Below are 20,326 nucleotides of genomic sequence, written 5' to 3' on the forward strand. Positions count from 1 at the left end.
CCTCCGTGTCTCACTGGAATGTACCAATGCAGAACTCCACACAAATATGCCCTGAACCTGTACGCCTCCATAACCACCCTGTCTCACTGGAACGTACCAATGCAGAACTCCACACAAATATGCCCTGAAACTGTACCCCTCAATATCCTCCGTGTCTCACTGGAATGTTCCACTGCGGAACTCCACATAAATATGCCCTGAACCTGTACCCCTCCATAACCTCAGTGTCTCACTGGAAGGTACCAATGCAGAACTCCACACAAATATGCCCTGAACCTGCACCCCTCCATATCCTCCGTGTCTCACTGAAATTTTCCAATGCAGAACTCCACAGAAATATGCCCTGAACCTGTACCCCTCCATAACCTCCCTGTCTCACTGGAATGTACCAATGCAGAACTCCACACAAAAATGCCCTGAAACTGTACCCCTCCATATCCTCCCTGTCTCACTGGTACGTACCATTGCAGAACTCCACAAAAATATGCCCTGAACCTGTACCACTCCATAACCACCCTGTCTCACGGGAACGTACCAATGCAGAAATCCACATAAATATGCCCTGAAACTGTACCCCTCCATAACCTCCCTTTCTCACTGGAACGTACCAATGCAGAAATACACACAAATATGCACGGAACATGTACACCTACATAACCTCCCTGTCTCACTGGAACGTACCAATGCAGAACTCCACACAAATATGCCCTGAACCTGTACCCCTCCATAACCTCCCTGTCTCACTGGAACGTACCAATGCAGAACTCCACAAAAATATGCCCTGAACATGTACGCTCCAAAACCTACCTGTCTCACTGTAACGTATCAATGAAGTACTACACACAAATATGCCATGAACCTGAATCCCTCCATATCCTCCGTGTCTCACTGGAATGTACCAATGCAGAACTCCACACAAATATGCCCTGAATATGTACACTCCATAACCTCCCTGTCTCAGTAGAATGTACCAATGCAGAACTCCACACAAATATGCCCTGAACCTGTACGCCTCCATAACCACCCTGTCTCACTGGAACGTACCAATGCCGAACTCCACACAAATATGCCCTGAAACTGTACCCCTCAATATCCTCCGTGTCTCACTGGAATGTTCCACTGCGGAACTCCACATAAATATGCCCTGAACCTGTACACCTCCATAACCTCAGTGACTCACTGGAACGTACCAATGCAGAACTCCACACAAATATCCCCTGAACCTGTACCCCTCCATAACCTCCCTGTCTCACGGGAACGTACCAATGCAGAAATCCACATAAATATGCCCTGAAACTGTACCCCTCCATAACCTCCCTTTCTCACTGGAACGTACCAATGCAGAAAAACACACAAATATGCACGGAACATGTACACCTACATAACCTCCCTGTCTCACTGGAACGTACCAATGCAGAACTCCACAAAAATATGCCCTGAACATGAACGCACCAAAACCTACCTGTCTCACTGTAACGTATCAATGAAGTACTACACACAAATATGCCCTGAACCTGTACGATTCCATATCCTCCGTGTCTCACTGGAATGTTCCAATGCAGAACTCCACATAAATATGCCCTAAACCTGTACCCCTGCATAACCTCCATGTCTCACTGGAATGTACCAATGCAGAACTCCACACTAATATGCCCTGAACCTGTAAACCCTCCATAACCTCTCTGTCTCACTGGAACGTACCAATGCAGAACTCCACACAAATATGCCCTGAAACTGTACCCCTCCATAACCTCCCTGTCTCACTGGAACGTACCAATACAGAACTCCACAAAAATATGCCCTGAATATGTACCCTCCATAACCTCCCTGTCTCAGTAGAATGTACCAATGCATAACTCCATACAAATATGCCCTGAACCTGTACGCTCCAAAACCTACCTGTCACACTGGAACGTACCAATGAAGAACTCCGCACAAATATGCCATGAACCTGTATCCCTCCATATCCTCCGTGTCTCACTGGAATGTACCAATGCAGAACTCCACACAAATATGCCCTGAAGCTGTACGCCTCCATAAACACCCTGTCTCACTGGAACGTACCAATGCAGAACTCCACAAAAATATGCCCTGAATATGTACACTCCATAACCTCCCTGTCTCAGTAGAATGTACCAATGCAGAACTCCATACAAATATGCCCTGAACCTGTACGCTCCAAAACCTACCTGTCACACTAGAACGTACCAATGAAGAACTCCTCAAAAATATGCCATGAATCTGTATCCCTCCATATCTTCCGTGTCTCACTGGAATGTACCAATGCAGAACTCCACACAAATATGCCCTGAACCTGTGCGCCTCCATAACCACCCTGTCTCACTGGAACGTACCAATGCAGAACTCCACACAAATATGCCCTGAAACTGTACCCCTCAATATCCTCCGTGTCTCACTGGAATGTTCCACTGCGGAACTCCACATAAATATGCCCTGAACCTGTACACCTCCATAACCTCAGTGTGTCACTGGAACGTACCAATACAGAACTCCACACAAATATCCCCTGAACCTGTACCCCTCCATAACCTCCCTGTCTCACGGGAACGTACCAATGCAGAAATCCACATAAATATGCCCTGAAACTGTACCCCTCCATAACCTCCCTTTCTCACTGGAACGTACCAATGCAGAAAAACACACCAATATGCACGGAACATGTACACCTACATAACCTCCCTGTCTCACTGCAACGTACCAATGCAGAACACCACACAAATATTCCCTGAACCTGTACCCCTCCATAACCTCCCTGTCTCACTGGAACGTACCAATGCAGAACTCCACAAAAATATGCCCTGAACCTGTACGCTCCAAAACCGACCTGTCTCACTGGAACGTACCAATGAAGTACTACACACAAATATGCCATGAACCTGTATCCCTCCATATCCTCCGTGTTTCACTGGAATGTACCAATGCAGAACTCCACACAAATATGCCCTGAACCTGTACTTCTCCATAACCGACCTGTCTCACTGGAACGTACCAATGCAGAACTCCACACAAATATGCCCTGAAACTGTACCCCTTCATTACCTGCCTGTCTCACTGGAACGTACCAATACAGAACTCCACAAAAATATGCCCTGAATATGTACCCTCCATAACCTCCCTGTCTCAGTAGAATGTACCAATGCAGAACTCCATACAAATATGCTCTGAACCTGTACGCTCCAAAATCTTCCTGTCACACTGGAATGTACCAATGAAGAATTCCGCACAAATATGTCATGAACCTCTATCCCTCCATATCCTCCGTGTCTCACTGGAATGTACCAATGCAGAACTCCACACAAATATGCCCTGAACCTGTACGCCTCCATAACCACCCTGTCTCACTGGAACGTACCAATGCAGAACTCCACACAAATATGCCCTGAAACTGTACCCCTCAATATCCTCCGTGTCTCACTGGAATGTTCCACTGCGGAACTCCACATAAATATGCCCTGAACCTGTACCCCTCCATAACCTCAGTGTCTCACTGGAAGGTACCAATGCAGAACTCCACACAAATATGCCCTGAACCTGCACCCCTCCATATCCTCCGTGTCTCACTGAAATTTTCCAATGCAGAACTCCACAGAAATATGCCCTGAACCTGTACCCCTCCATAACCTCCCTGTCTCACTGGAATGTACCAATGCAGAACTCCACACAAAAATGCCCTGAAACTGTACCCCTCCATATCCTCCCTGTCTCACTGGTACGTACCATTGCAGAACTCCACAAAAATATGCCCTGAACCTGTACCACTCCATAACCACCCTGTCTCACGGGAACGTACCAATGCAGAAATCCACATAAATATGCCCTGAAACTGTACCCCTCCATAACCTCCCTTTCTCACTGGAACGTACCAATGCAGAAATACACACAAATATGCACGGAACATGTACACCTACATAACCTCCCTGTCTCACTGGAACGTACCAATGCAGAACTCCACACAAATATGCCCTGAACCTGTACCCCTCCATAACCTCCCTGTCTCACTGGAACGTACCAATGCAGAACTCCACAAAAATATGCCCTGAACATGTACGCTCCAAAACCTACCTGTCTCACTGTAACGTATCAATGAAGTACTACACACAAATATGCCATGAACCTGAATCCCTCCATATCCTCCGTGTCTCACTGGAATGTACCAATGCAGAACTCCACACAAATATGCCCTGAATATGTACACTCCATAACCTCCCTGTCTCAGTAGAATGTACCAATGCAGAACTCCACACAAATATGCCCTGAACCTGTACGCCTCCATAACCACCCTGTCTCACTGGAACGTACCAATGCCGAACTCCACACAAATATGCCCTGAAACTGTACCCCTCAATATCCTCCGTGTCTCACTGGAATGTTCCACTGCGGAACTCCACATAAATATGCCCTGAACCTGTACACCTCCATAACCTCAGTGACTCACTGGAACGTACCAATGCAGAACTCCACACAAATATCCCCTGAACCTGTACCCCTCCATAACCTCCCTGTCTCACGGGAACGTACCAATGCAGAAATCCACATAAATATGCCCTGAAACTGTACCCCTCCATAACCTCCCTTTCTCACTGGAACGTACCAATGCAGAAAAACACACAAATATGCACGGAACATGTACACCTACATAACCTCCCTGTCTCACTGGAACGTACCAATGCAGAACTCCACAAAAATATGCCCTGAACATGAACGCACCAAAACCTACCTGTCTCACTGTAACGTATCAATGAAGTACTACACACAAATATGCCCTGAACCTGTACGATTCCATATCCTCCGTGTCTCACTGGAATGTTCCAATGCAGAACTCCACATAAATATGCCCTAAACCTGTACCCCTGCATAACCTCCATGTCTCACTGGAATGTACCAATGCAGAACTCCACACTAATATGCCCTGAACCTGTAAACCCTCCATAACCTCTCTGTCTCACTGGAACGTACCAATGCAGAACTCCACACAAATATGCCCTGAAACTGTACCCCTCCATAACCTCCCTGTCTCACTGGAACGTACCAATACAGAACTCCACAAAAATATGCCCTGAATATGTACCCTCCATAACCTCCCTGTCTCAGTAGAATGTACCAATGCATAACTCCATACAAATATGCCCTGAACCTGTACGCTCCAAAACCTACCTGTCACACTGGAACGTACCAATGAAGAACTCCGCACAAATATGCCATGAACCTGTATCCCTCCATATCCTCCGTGTCTCACTGGAATGTACCAATGCAGAACTCCACACAAATATGCCCTGAACCTGTACGCCTCCATAAACACCCTGTCTCACTGGAACGTACCAATGCAGAACTCCACAAAAATATGCCCTGAATATGTACACTCCATAACCTCCCTGTCTCAGTAGAATGTACCAATGCAGAACTCCATACAAATATGCCCTGAACCTGTACGCTCCAAAACCTACCTGTCACACTAGAACGTACCAATGAAGAACTCCTCAAAAATATGCCATGAATCTGTATCCCTCCATATCTTGCGTGTCTCACTGGAATGTACCAATGCAGAACTCCACACAAATATGCCCTGAACCTGTGCGCCTCCATAACCACCCTGTCTCACTGGAACGTACCAATGCAGAACTCCACACAAATATGCCCTGAAACTGTACCCCTCAATATCCTCCGTGTCTCACTGGAATGTTCCACTGCGGAACTCCACATAAGTATGCCCTGAACCTGTACACCTCCATAACCTCAGTGTGTCACTGGAACGTACCAATACAGAACTCCACACAAATATCCCCTGAACCTGTACCCCTCCATAACCTCCCTGTCTCACGGGAACGTACCAATGCAGAAATCCACATAAATATGCCCTGAAACTGTACCCCTCCATAACCTCCCTTTCTCACTGGAACGTACCAATGCAGAAAAACACACCAATATGCACGGAACATGTACACCTACATAACCTCCCTGTCTCACTGCAACGTACCAATGCAGAACACCACACAAATATTCCCTGAACCTGTACCCCTCCATAACCTCCCTGTCTCACTGGAACGTACCAATGCAGAACTCCACAAAAATATGCCCTGAACCTGTACGCTCCAAAACCGACCTGTCTCACTGGAACGTACCAATGAAGTACTACACACAAATATGCCATGAACCTGTATCCCTCCATATCCTCCGTGTTTCACTGGAATGTACCAATGCAGAACTCCACACAAATATGCCCTGAACCTGTACTTCTCCATAACCGACCTGTCTCACTGGAACGTACCAATGCAGAACTCCACACAAATATGCCCTGAAACTGTACCCCTTCATTACCTGCCTGTCTCACTGGAACGTACCAATACAGAACTCCACAAAAATATGCCCTGAATATGTACCCTCCATAACCTCCCTGTCTCAGTAGAATGTACCAATGCAGAACTCCATACAAATATGCTCTGAACCTGTACGCTCCAAAATCTTCCTGTCACACTGGAATGTACCAATGAAGAATTCCGCACAAATATGTCATGAACCTCTATCCCTCCATATCCTCCGTGTCTCACTGGAATGTACCAATGCAGAACTCCACACAAATATGCCCTGAACCTGTACGCCTCCATAACCACCCTGTCTCACTGGAACGTACCAATGCAGAACTCCACACAAATATGCCCTGAAACTGTACCCCTCAATATCCTCCGTGTCTCACTGGAATGTTCCACTGCGGAACTCCACATAAATATGCCCTGAACCTGTACCCCTCCATAACCTCAGTGTCTCACTGGAAGGTACCAATGCAGAACTCCACACAAATATGCCCTGAACCTGCACCCCTCCATATCCGCCGTGTCTCACTGGAATTTTCCAATGCAGAACTCCACAGAAATATGCCCTGAACCTGTACCCCTCCATAACCTCCCTGTCTCACTGGAATGTACCAATGCAGAACTCCACACAAAAATGCCCTGAAACTGTACCCCTCCATATCCTCCCTGTCTCACTGGTACGTACCATTGCAGAACTCCACAAAAATATGCCCTGAACCTGTACCACTCCATAACCACCCTGTCTCACGGGAACGTACCAATGCAGAAATCCACATAAATATGCCCTGAAACTGTACCCCTCCATAACCTCCCTTTCTCACTGGAACGTACCAATGCAGAAATACACACAAATATGCACGGAACATGTACACCTACATAACCTCCCTGTCTCACTGGAACGTACCAATGCAGAACTCCACACAAATATGCCCTAAACCTGTACCCCTCCATAACCTCCCTGTCTCACTGGAACGTACCAATGCAGAACTCCACAAAAATATGCCCTGAACATGTACGCTCCAAAACCTACCTGTCTCACTGTAACGTATCAATGAAGTACTACACACAAATATGCCATGAACCTGAATCCCTCCATATCCTCCGTGTCTCACTGGAATGTACCAATGCAGAACTCCACACAAATATGCCCTGAATATGTACACTCCATAACCTCCCTGTCTCAGTAGAATGTACCAATGCAGAACTCCACACAAATATGCCCTGAACCTGTACGCCTCCATAACCACCCTGTCTCACTGGAACGTACCAATGCCGAACTCCACACAAATATGCCCTGAAACTGTACCCCTCAATATCCTCCGTGTCTCACTGGAATGTTCCACTGCGGAACTCCACATAAATATGCCCTGAACCTCTACACCTCCATAACCTCAGTGACTCACTGGAACGTACCAATGCAGAACTCCACACAAATATCCCCTGAACCTGTACCCCTCCATAACCTCCCTGTCTCACGGGAACGTACCAATGCAGAAATCCATATAAATATGCCCTGAAACTGTACCCCTCCATAACCTCCCTTTCTCACTGGAACGTACCAATGCAGAAAAACACACAAATATGCACGGAACATGTACACCTACATAACCTCCCTGTCTCACTGCAACGTACCAATGCAGAACTCCACACAAATATTCCCTGAACCTGTACCCCTCCATAACCTCCCTGTCTCACTGGAACGTACCAATGCAGAACTCCACAAAAATATGCCCTGAACCTGTACGCTCCAAAACCGACCTGTCTCACTGGAACGTTCCAATGAAGTACTACACACAAATATGCCATGAACCTGTACCCTCCATATCCTCCGAGTCTCACTGGAACGTTCCAATGCAGAACTCCACACAAATATGCCCTGAAACTGTACCCCTTCATAACCTCCCTGTCTCACTGGAACGTACCAATACAGAACTCCACACAAATATCCCCTGAACCTGTACCCCTCCATAACCTCCCTGTCTCACGGGAACGTACCAATGCAGAAATCCACATAAATATGCCCTGAAACTGTACCCCTCCATAACCTCCCTTTCTCACTGGAACGTACCAATGCAGAAAAACACACCAATATGCACGGAACATGTACACCTACATAACCTCCCTGTCTCACTGCAACGTACCAATGCAGAACACCACACAAATATTCCCTGAACCTGTACCCCTCCATAACCTCCCTGTCTCACTGGAACGTACCAATGCAGAACTCCACAAAAATATGCCCTGAACCTGTACGCTCCAAAACCGACCTGTCTCACTGGAACGTACCAATGAAGTACTACACACAAATATGCCATGAACCTGTATCCCTCCATATCCTCCGTGTTTCACTGGAATGTACCAATGCAGAACTCCACACAAATATGCCCTGAACCTGTACTTCTCCATAACCGACCTGTCTCACTGGAACGTACCAATGCAGAACTCCACACAAATATGCCCTGAAACTGTACCCCTTCATTACCTGCCTGTCTCACTGGAACGTACCAATACAGAACTCCACAAAAATATGCCCTGAATATGTACCCTCCATAACCTCCCTGTCTCAGTAGAATGTACCAATGCAGAACTCCATACAAATATGCTCTGAACCTGTACGCTCCAAAATCTTCCTGTCACACTGGAATGTACCAATGAAGAATTCCGCACAAATATGTCATGAACCTCTATCCCTCCATATCCACCGTGTCTCACTGGAATGTACCAATGCAGAACTCCACACAAATATGCCCTGAACCTGTACGCCTCCATAACCACCCTGTCTCACTGGAACGTACCAATGCAGAACTCCACACAAATATGCCCTGAAACTGTACCCCTCAATATCCTCCGTGTCTCACTGGAATGTTCCACTGCGGAACTCCACATAAATATGCCCTGAACCTGTACCCCTCCATAACCTCAGTGTCTCACTGGAAGGTACCAATGCAGAACTCCACACAAATATGCCCTGAACCTGCACCCCTCCATATCCGCCGTGTCTCACTGGAATTTTCCAATGCAGAACTCCACAGAAATATGCCCTGAAACTGTACCCCTCCATAACCTCCCTTTCTCACTGGAACGTACCAATGCAGAAAAACACACAAATATGCACGGAACATGTACACCTACATAACCTCCCTGTCTCACTGCAACGTACCAATGCAGAACTCCACACAAATATTCCCTGAACCTGTACCCCTCCATAACCTCCCTGTCTCACTGGAACGTACCAATGCAGAACTCCACAAAAATATGCCCTGAACCTGTACGCTCCAAAACCGACCTGTCTCACTGGAACGTTCCAATGAAGTACTACACACAAATATGCCATGAACCTGTACCCTCCATATCCTCCGAGTCTCACTGGAACGTTCCAATGCAGAACTCCACACAAATATGCCCTGAAACTGTACCCCTTCATAACCTCCCTGTCTCACTGGAACGTACCAATACAGAACTCCACACAAATATGCCCTGAAACTGTACCCCTCCATAACCTCCCTGTCTCAGTAGAATGTACCAATGCAGAACTCCATACAAATATGCTCAGAACCTGTACGCTCCAAAATCTTCCTGTCACACTGGAATGTACCAATGAAGAATTCCGCACAAATATGTCATGAACCTGTATCCCTCCATATCCTCCGTGTCTCACTGGAACGTACCAATGCAGAACTCCACACAAATATGCCCTGAAACTGTACCCCTCAATATTTTCCGTGTCTCACTGGAATGTTCCACTGCGGAACTCCACATAAATATGACCTGAACCTGTACCCCTCCATGACCTCAGTGTCTCACTGGAACGTACCAATGCAGAACTCCACACAAATATGCCCTGAACCTGCACACCTCCATATCCTCCGTGTCTCACTGGAATGTTCCAATGCAGAACTCCACATAAATATGCCCTGAACCTGTACCCCTCCATAACCTCCCTGTCTCACTGGAATGTACCAATGCAGAACTCCACACAAAAATGCCCGGAAACTGTACCCCTCCATAAACTCCCTGTCTCACGGGAACGTACCAATGCAGAAATCCACATAAATATGCCCTGAAACTGTACCCATCCATAACCTCCCTTTCTGACTGGAACGTACCAATGCAGAAAAACACACAAATATGCACGGAACATGTACACCTACATAACCTCCCTGTCTCACTGGAACGTACCAATGCAGAACTCCACACAAATATGCCCTAAACCTGTACCCCTCCATAACCTCCCTGTCTCACTGGAACGTACCAATGCAGAACTCCACAAAAATATGCCCTGAACATGTACGCTCCAAAACCTACCTGTCTCACTGTAACGTATCAATGAAGTACTACACACAAATATGCCATGAACCTGAATCCCTCCATATCCTCCGTGTCTCACTGGAATGTACCAATGCAGAACTCCACACAAATATGCCCTGAATATGTACACTCCATAACCTCCCTGTCTCAGTAGAATGTACCAATGCAGAACTCCACACAAATATGCCCTGAACCTGTACGCCTCCATAACCACCCTGTCTCACTGGAACGTACCAATGCCGAACTCCACACAAATATGCCCTGAAACTGTACCCCTCAATATCCTCCGTGTCTCACTGGAATGTTCCACTGCGGAACTCCACATAAATATGCCCTGAACCTCTACACCTCCATAACCTCAGTGACTCACTGGAACGTACCAATGCAGAACTCCACACAAATATCCCCTGAACCTGTACCCCTCCATAACCTCCCTGTCTCACGGGAACGTACCAATGCAGAAATCCATATAAATATGCCCTGAAACTGTACCCCTCCATAACCTCCCTTTCTCACTGGAACGTACCAATGCAGAAAAACACACAAATATGCACGGAACATGTACACCTACATAACCTCCCTGTCTCACTGCAACGTACCAATGCAGAACTCCACACAAATATTCCCTGAACCTGTACCCCTCCATAACCTCCCTGTCTCACTGGAACGTACCAATGCAGAACTCCACAAAAATATGCCCTGAACCTGTACGCTCCAAAACCGACCTGTCTCACTGGAACGTTCCAATGAAGTACTACACACAAATATGCCATGAACCTGTACCCTCCATATCCTCCGAGTCTCACTGGAACGTTCCAATGCAGAACTCCACACAAATATGCCCTGAAACTGTACCCCTTCATAACCTCCCTGTCTCACTGGAACGTACCAATACAGAACTCCACACAAATATGCCCTGAAACTGTACCCCTCCATAACCTCCCTGTCTCAGTAGAATGTACCAATGCAGAACTCCATACAAATATGCTCAGAACCTGTACGCTCCAAAATCTTCCTGTCACACTGGAATGTACCAATGAAGAATTCCGCACAAATATGTCATGAACCTGTATCCCTCCATATCCTCCGTGTCTCACTGGAACGTACCAATGCAGAACTCCACACAAATATGCCCTGAAACTGTACCCCTCAATATTTTCCGTGTCTCACTGGAATGTTCCACTGCGGAACTCCACATAAATATGACCTGAACCTGTACCCCTCCATGACCTCAGTGTCTCACTGGAACGTACCAATGCAGAACTCCACACAAATATGCCCTGAACCTGCACACCTCCATATCCTCCGTGTCTCACTGGAATGTTCCAATGCAGAACTCCACATAAATATGCCCTGAACCTGTACCCCTCCATAACCTCCCTGTCTCACTGGAATGTACCAATGCAGAACTCCACACAAAAATGCCCGGAAACTGTACCCCTCCATAAACTCCCTGTCTCACGGGAACGTACCAATGCAGAAATCCACATAAATATGCCCTGAAACTGTACCCATCCATAACCTCCCTTTCTGACTGGAACGTACCAATGCAGAAAAACACACAAATATGCCCTGAACATGTACACCTACATAACCTCCCTGTCTCAGTGGAACGTACCAATGCAGAACTCCACACAAATATGCCCTGAAACTGTACCCCTCCATAAACTCCCTGTCTCACTGGAACGTACCATTGCAAAACTCCACAAAATATGCCCTGAACCTGTACCCCTCCATAAACTCCCTGTCTCACGGGAACGTATCAATGCAGAACTCCACAAAAATATGCCCTGAACCTGTACCCCTCCATAACCTCCCTGTCTCACTGGAACGTACCAATGCAGAACTCCACAAAAATATGCCCTGAACCTGTACGCTCCAAAACCTACCTGTCTCACTGGAACGTTCCAATGCAGAACTCCACACAAATATGCCCTGAACCTGCACCCCTCCATATCCTCCGTGTCTCACTGGAATGTTCCAATGCAGAACTCCTCAGAAATATGCCCTGAACCTGTACCCCTCCATAACCTCCCTGTCTCACTGGAATGTACCAATGCAGAACTCCACACAAAAATGCCCTGAAACTGTACCCCTCCATAACCACCCTGTCTCACGGGAACGTACCAATGCAGAAATCCACATAAATATGCCGTGAACCTGTACCCCTCCATAACCTCCCTGTCTCACTGGAACGTACCAATGCAGAACTCCACAAAAATATGCCCTGAACCTGTACGCTCCAAAACCTACCTGTCTCACTGGAACGTACCAATGCAGAACTCCACAGAAATATGCCCTGAACCTGCACCCCTCCATATCCTCCGTGTCTCACTGGAATGTTTCAATGCAGAACTCCACAGAAATATGCCCTGAACCTGTACCCCTCCATAACCACCCTGTCTCACTGGAATGTACCAATGCAGAACTCCACACAAAAATGCCCTGAAACTGTAGCCCTCCATAAACTCCCTGTCTCACTGGCACGTACCATTGCAGAACTCCACACAAATATGCCCTGAACCTGCACCCCTCATATCCTCCGTGTCTCAGTGGAATGTTTCAATGCAGAACTCCACAGAAATATGCCCTGAACCTGTACCCCTCCATAACCTCCCTGTCTCACTGGAATGTACCAATGCAGAACTCCACACAAAAATTCCCTGAAACTGTACCCCTCCATAAACTCCCTGTCTCACTGGAACGTACCAATGCAGAACTCCACAAAAATATGCCCTGAACCTGTACGCTCCAAAACCTACCTGTCTCACTGTAACGTATCAATGAAGTACTACACACAAATATGCCATGAACCTGTATCCCTACATATACTCCGTGTCTCACTGGAATGTACCAATGCAGAACTCCACACAAATATGCCCTGAACCTGTACGCCTCCATAACCACCCTGTCTCACTGGAACGTACCAATGCAGAACTCCACACAAATATGCCCTGAAACTGTACCCCTCAATATCCTCCGTGTCTCACTGGAATGTTCCACTGCGGAACTCCACATAAATATGCCCTGAACCTGTACCCCTCCATAACCTCAGTGTCTCACTGGAAGGTACCAATGCAGAACTCCACACAAATATGCCCTGAACCTGCACCCCTCCATATCCTCCGTGTCTCACTGGAATTTTCCAATGCAGAACTCCACAGAAATATGCCCTGAACCTGTACCCCTCCATAACCTCCCTGTCTCACTGGAATGTACCAATGCAGAACTCCACACAAAAATGCCCTGAAACTGTACCCCTCCATATCCTCCCTGTCTCACTGGTACGTACCATTGCAGAACTCCACAAAAATATGCCCTGAACCTGTACCACTCCATAACCACCCTGTCTCACGGGAACGTACCAATGCAGAAATCCACATAAATATGCCCTGAAACTGTACCCCTCCATAACCTCCCTTTCTCACTGGAACGTACCAATGCACAAATACACACAAATATGCACGGAACATGTACACCTACAAAACCTCCCTGTCTCACTGGAACGTACCAATGCAGAACTCCACACAAATATGCCCTGAACCTGTACCCCTCCATAACCTCCCTGTCTCACTGGAACGTACCAATGCAGAACTCCACAAAAATATGCCCTGAACATGTACGCTCCAAAACCTACCTGTCTCACTGTAACGTATCAATGAAGTACTACACACAAATATGCCATGAACCTGAATCCCTCCATATCCTCCGTGTCTCACTGGAATGTACCAATGCAGAACTCCACACAAATATGCCCTGAATATGTACACTCCATAACCTCCCTGTCTCAGTAGAATGTACCAATGCAGAACTCCACACAAATATGCCCTGAACCTGTACGCCTCCATAACCACCCTGTCTCACTGGAACGTACCAATGCCGAACTCCACACAAATATGCCCTGAAACTGTACCCCTCAATATCCTCCGTGTCTCACTGGAATGTTCCACTGCGGAACTCCACATAAATATGCCCTGAACCTGTACACCTCCATAACCTCAGTGACTCACTGGAACGTACCAATGCAGAACTCCACACAAATATCCCCTGAACCTGTACCCCTCCATAACCTCCCTGTCTCACGGGAACGTACCAATGCAGAAATCCACATAAATATGCCCTGAAACTGTACCCCTCCATAACCTCCCTTTCTCACTGGAACGTACCAATGCAGAAAAACACACAAATATGCACGGAACATGTACACCTCCATATCCTCCGTGTCTCACTGGAATGTTCCAATGCAGAACTCCACATAAATATGCCCTGAACCTGTACCCCTCCATAACCTCCCTGTCTCACTGGAATGTACCAATGCAGAACTCCACACAAAAATGCCCGGAAACTGTACCCCTCCATAAACTCCCTGTCTCACGGGAACGTACCAATGCAGAAATCCACATAAATATGCCCTGAAACTGTACCCATCCATAACCTCCCTTTCTGACTGGAACGTACCAATGCAGAAAAACACACAAATATGCCCTGAACATGTACACCTACATAACCTCCCTGTCTCAGTGGAACGTACCAATGCAGAACTCCACACAAATATGCCCTGAAACTGTACCCCTCCATAAACTCCCTGTCTCACTGGAACGTACCATTGCAAAACTCCACAAAATATGCCCTGAACCTGTACCCCTCCATAAACTCCCTGTCTCACGGGAACGTATCAATGCAGAACTCCACAAAAATATGCCCTGAACCTGTACCCCTCCATAACCTCCCTGTCTCACTGGAACGTACCAATGCAGAACTCCACAAAAATATGCCCTGAACCTGTACGCTCCAAAACCTACCTGTCTCACTGGAACGTTCCAATGCAGAACTCCACACAAATATGCCCTGAACCTGCACCCCTCCATATCCTCCGTGTCTCACTGGAATGTTCCAATGCAGAACTCCTCAGAAATATGCCCTGAACCTGTACCCCTCCATAACCTCCCTGTCTCACTGGAATGTACCAATGCAGAACTCCACACAAAAATGCCCTGAAACTGTACCCCTCCATAACCACCCTGTCTCACGGGAACGTACCAATGCAGAAATCCACATAAATATGCCGTGAACCTGTACCCCTCCATAACCTCCCTGTCTCACTGGAACGTACCAATGCAGAACTCCACAAAAATATGCCCTGAACCTGTACGCTCCAAAACCTACCTGTCTCACTGGAACGTACCAATGCAGAACTCCACAGAAATATGCCCTGAACCTGCACCCCTCCATATCCTCCGTGTCTCACTGGAATGTTTCAATGCAGAACTCCACAGAAATATGCCCTGAACCTGTACCCCTCCATAACCACCCTGTCTCACTGGAATGTACCAATGCAGAACTCCACACAAAAATGCCCTGAAACTGTAGCCCTCCATAAACTCCCTGTCTCACTGGCACGTACCATTGCAGAACTCCACACAAATATGCCCTGAACCTGCACCCCTCATATCCTCCGTGTCTCAGTGGAATGTTTCAATGCAGAACTCCACAGAAATATGCCCTGAACCTGTACCCCTCCATAACCTCCCTGTCTCACTGGAATGTACCAATGCAGAACTCCACACAAAAATTCCCTGAAACTGTACCCCTCCATAAACTCCCTGTCTCACTGGAACGTACCAATGCAGAACTCCACAAAAATATGCCCTGAACCTGTACGCTCCAAAACCTACCTGTCTCACTGTAACGTATCAATGAAGTACTACACACAAATATGCCATGAACCTGTATCCCTACATATACTCCGTGTCTCACTGGAATGTACCAATGCAGAACTCCACACAAATATGCCCTGAACCTGTACGCCTCCATAACCACCCTGTCTCACTGGAACGTACCAATGCAGAACTCCACACAAATATGCCCTGAAACTGTACCCCTCAATATCCTCCGTGTCTCACTGGAATGTTCCACTGCGGAACTCCACATAAATATGCCCTGAACCTGTACCCCTCCATAACCTCAGTGTCTCACTGGAAGGTACCAATGCAGAACTCCACACAAATATGCCCTGAACCTGCACCCCTCCATATCCTCCGTGTCTCACTGGAATTTTCCAATGCAGAACTCCACAGAAATATGCCCTGAACCTGTACCCCTCCATAACCTCCCTGTCTCACTGGAATGTACCAATGCAGAACTCCACACAAAAATGCCCTGAAACTGTACCCCTCCATATCCTCCCTGTCTCACTGGTACGTACCATTGCAGAACTCCACAAAAATATGCCCTGAACCTGTACCACTCCATAACCACCCTGTCTCACGGGAACGTACCAATGCAGAAATCCACATAAATATGCCCTGAAACTGTACCCCTCCATAACCTCCCTTTCTCACTGGAACGTACCAATGCACAAATACACACAAATATGCACGGAACATGTACACCTACAAAACCTCCCTGTCTCACTGGAACGTACCAATGCAGAACTCCACACAAATATGCCCTGAACCTGTACCCCTCCATAACCTCCCTGTCTCACTGGAACGTACCAATGCAGAACTCCACAAAAATATGCCCTGAACATGTACGCTCCAAAACCTACCTGTCTCACTGTAACGTATCAATGAAGTACTACACACAAATATGCCATGAACCTGAATCCCTCCATATCCTCCGTGTCTCACTGGAATGTACCAATGCAGAACTCCACACAAATATGCCCTGAATATGTACACTCCATAACCTCCCTGTCTCAGTAGAATGTACCAATGCAGAACTCCACACAAATATGCCCTGAACCTGTACGCCTCCATAACCACCCTGTCTCACTGGAACGTACCAATGCCGAACTCCACACAAATATGCCCTGAAACTGTACCCCTCAATATCCTCCGTGTCTCACTGGAATGTTCCACTGCGGAACTCCACATAAATATGCCCTGAACCTGTACACCTCCATAACCTCAGTGACTCACTGGAACGTACCAATGCAGAACTCCACACAAATATCCCCTGAACCTGTACCCCTCCATAACCTCCCTGTCTCACGGGAACGTACCAATGCAGAAATCCACATAAATATGCCCTGAAACTGTACCCCTCCATAACCTCCCTTTCTCACTGGAACGTACCAATGCAGAAAAACACACAAATATGCACGGAACATGTACACCTCCATATCCTCCGTGTCTCACTGGAATGTTCCAATGCAGAACTCCACATAAATATGCCCTGAACCTGTACCCCTCCATAACCTCCCTGTCTCACTGGAATGTACCAATGCAGAACTCCACACAAAAATGCCCGGAAACTGTACCCCTCCATAAACTCCCTGTCTCACGGGAACGTACCAATGCAGAAATCCACATAAATATGCCCTGAAACTGTACCCATCCATAACCTCCCTTTCTGACTGGAACGTACCAATGCAGAAAAACACACAAATATGCCCTGAACATGTACACCTACATAACCTCCCTGTCTCAGTGGAACGTACCAATGCAGAACTCCACACAAATATGCCCTGAAACTGTACCCCTCCATAAACTCCCTGTCTCACTGGAACGTACCATTGCAAAACTCCACAAAATATGCCCTGAACCTGTACCCCTCCATAAACTCCCTGTCTCACGGGAACGTATCAATGCAGAACTCCACAAAAATATGCCCTGAACCTGTACCCCTCCATAACCTCCCTGTCTCACTGGAACGTACCAATGCAGAACTCCACAAAAATATGCCCTGAACCTGTACGCTCCAAAACCTACCTGTCTCACTGGAACGTTCCAATGCAGAACTCCACACAAATATGCCCTGAACCTGCACCCCTCCATATCCTCCGTGTCTCACTGGAATGTTCCAATGCAGAACTCCTCAGAAATATGCCCTGAACCTGTACCCCTCCATAACCTCCCTGTCTCACTGGAATGTACCAATGCAGAACTCCACACAAAAATGCCCTGAAACTGTACCCCTCCATAACCACCCTGTCTCACGGGAACGTACCAATGCAGAAATCCACATAAATATGCCGTGAACCTGTACCCCTCCATAACCTCCCTGTCTCACTGGAACGTACCAATGCAGAACTCCACAAAAATATGCCCTGAACCTGTACGCTCCAAAACCTACCTGTCTCACTGGAACGTACCAATGCAGAACTCCACAGAAATATGCCCTGAACCTGCACCCCTCCATATCCTCCGTGTCTCACTGGAATGTTTCAATGCAGAACTCCACAGAAATATGCCCTGAACCTGTACCCCTCCATAACCACCCTGTCTCACTGGAATGTACCAATGCAGAACTCCACACAAAAATGCCCTGAAACTGTAGCCCTCCATAAACTCCCTGTCTCACTGGCACGTACCATTGCAGAACTCCACACAAATATGCCCTGAACCTGCACCCCTCATATCCTCCGTGTCTCAGTGGAATGTTTCAATGCAGAACTCCACAGAAATATGCCCTGAACCTGTACCCCTCCATAACCTCCCTGTCTCACTGGAATGTACCAATGCAGAACTCCACACAAAAATTCCCTGAAACTGTACCCCTCCATAAACTCCCTGTCTCACTGGAACGTACCAATGCAGAACTCCACAAAAATATGCCCTGAACCTGTACGCTCCAAAACCTACCTGTCTCACTGTAACGTATCAATGAAGTACTACACACAAATATGCCATGAACCTGTATCCCTACATATACTCCGTGTCTCACTGGAATGTACCAATGCAGAACTCCACACAAATATGCCCTGAACCTGTACGCCTCCATAACCACCCTGTCTCACTGGAACGTACCAATGCAGAACTCCACACAAATATGCCCTGAAACTGTACCCCTCAATATCCTCCGTGTCTCACTGGAATGTTCCACTGCGGAACTCCACATAAATATGCCCTGAACCTGTACCCCTCCATAACCTCAGTGTCTCACTGGAAGGTACCAATGCAGAACTCCACACAAATATGCCCTGAACCTGCACCCCTCCATATCCTCCGTGTCTCACTGGAATTTTCCAATGCAGAACTCCACAGAAATATGCCCTGAACCTGTACCCCTCCATAACCTCCCTGTCTCACTGGAATGTACCAATGCAGAACTCCACACAAAAATGCCCTGAAACTGTACCCCTCCATATCCTCCCTGTCTCACTGGTACGTACCATTGCAGAACTCCACAAAAATATGCCCTGAACCTGTACCACTCCATAACCACCCTGTCTCACGGGAACGTACCAATGCAGAAATCCACATAAATATGCCCTGAAACTGTACCCCTCCATAACCTCCCTTTCTCACTGGAACGTACCAATGCACAAATACACACAAATATGCACGGAACATGTACACCTACAAAACCTCCCTGTCTCACTGGAACGTACCAATGCAGAACTCCACACAAATATGCCCTGAACCTGTACCCCTCCATAACCTCCCTGTCTCACTGGAACGTACCAATGCAGAACTCCACAAAAATATGCCCTGAACATGTACGCTCCAAAACCTACCTGTCTCACTGTAACGTATCAATGAAGTACTACACACAAATATGCCATGAACCTGAATCCCTCCATATCCTCCGTGTCTCACTGGAATGTACCAATGCAGAACTCCACACAAATATGCCCTGAATATGTACACTCCATAACCTCCCTGTCTCAGTAGAATGTACCAATGCAGAACTCCACACAAATATGCCCTGAACCTGTACGCCTCCATAACCACCCTGTCTCA

Source organism: Hemitrygon akajei, unplaced genomic scaffold (assembly GCF_048418815.1).
Source record: "Hemitrygon akajei unplaced genomic scaffold, sHemAka1.3 Scf000039, whole genome shotgun sequence".
In the NCBI taxonomy this organism is placed as follows: Eukaryota; Metazoa; Chordata; class Chondrichthyes; order Myliobatiformes; family Dasyatidae; genus Hemitrygon; species Hemitrygon akajei.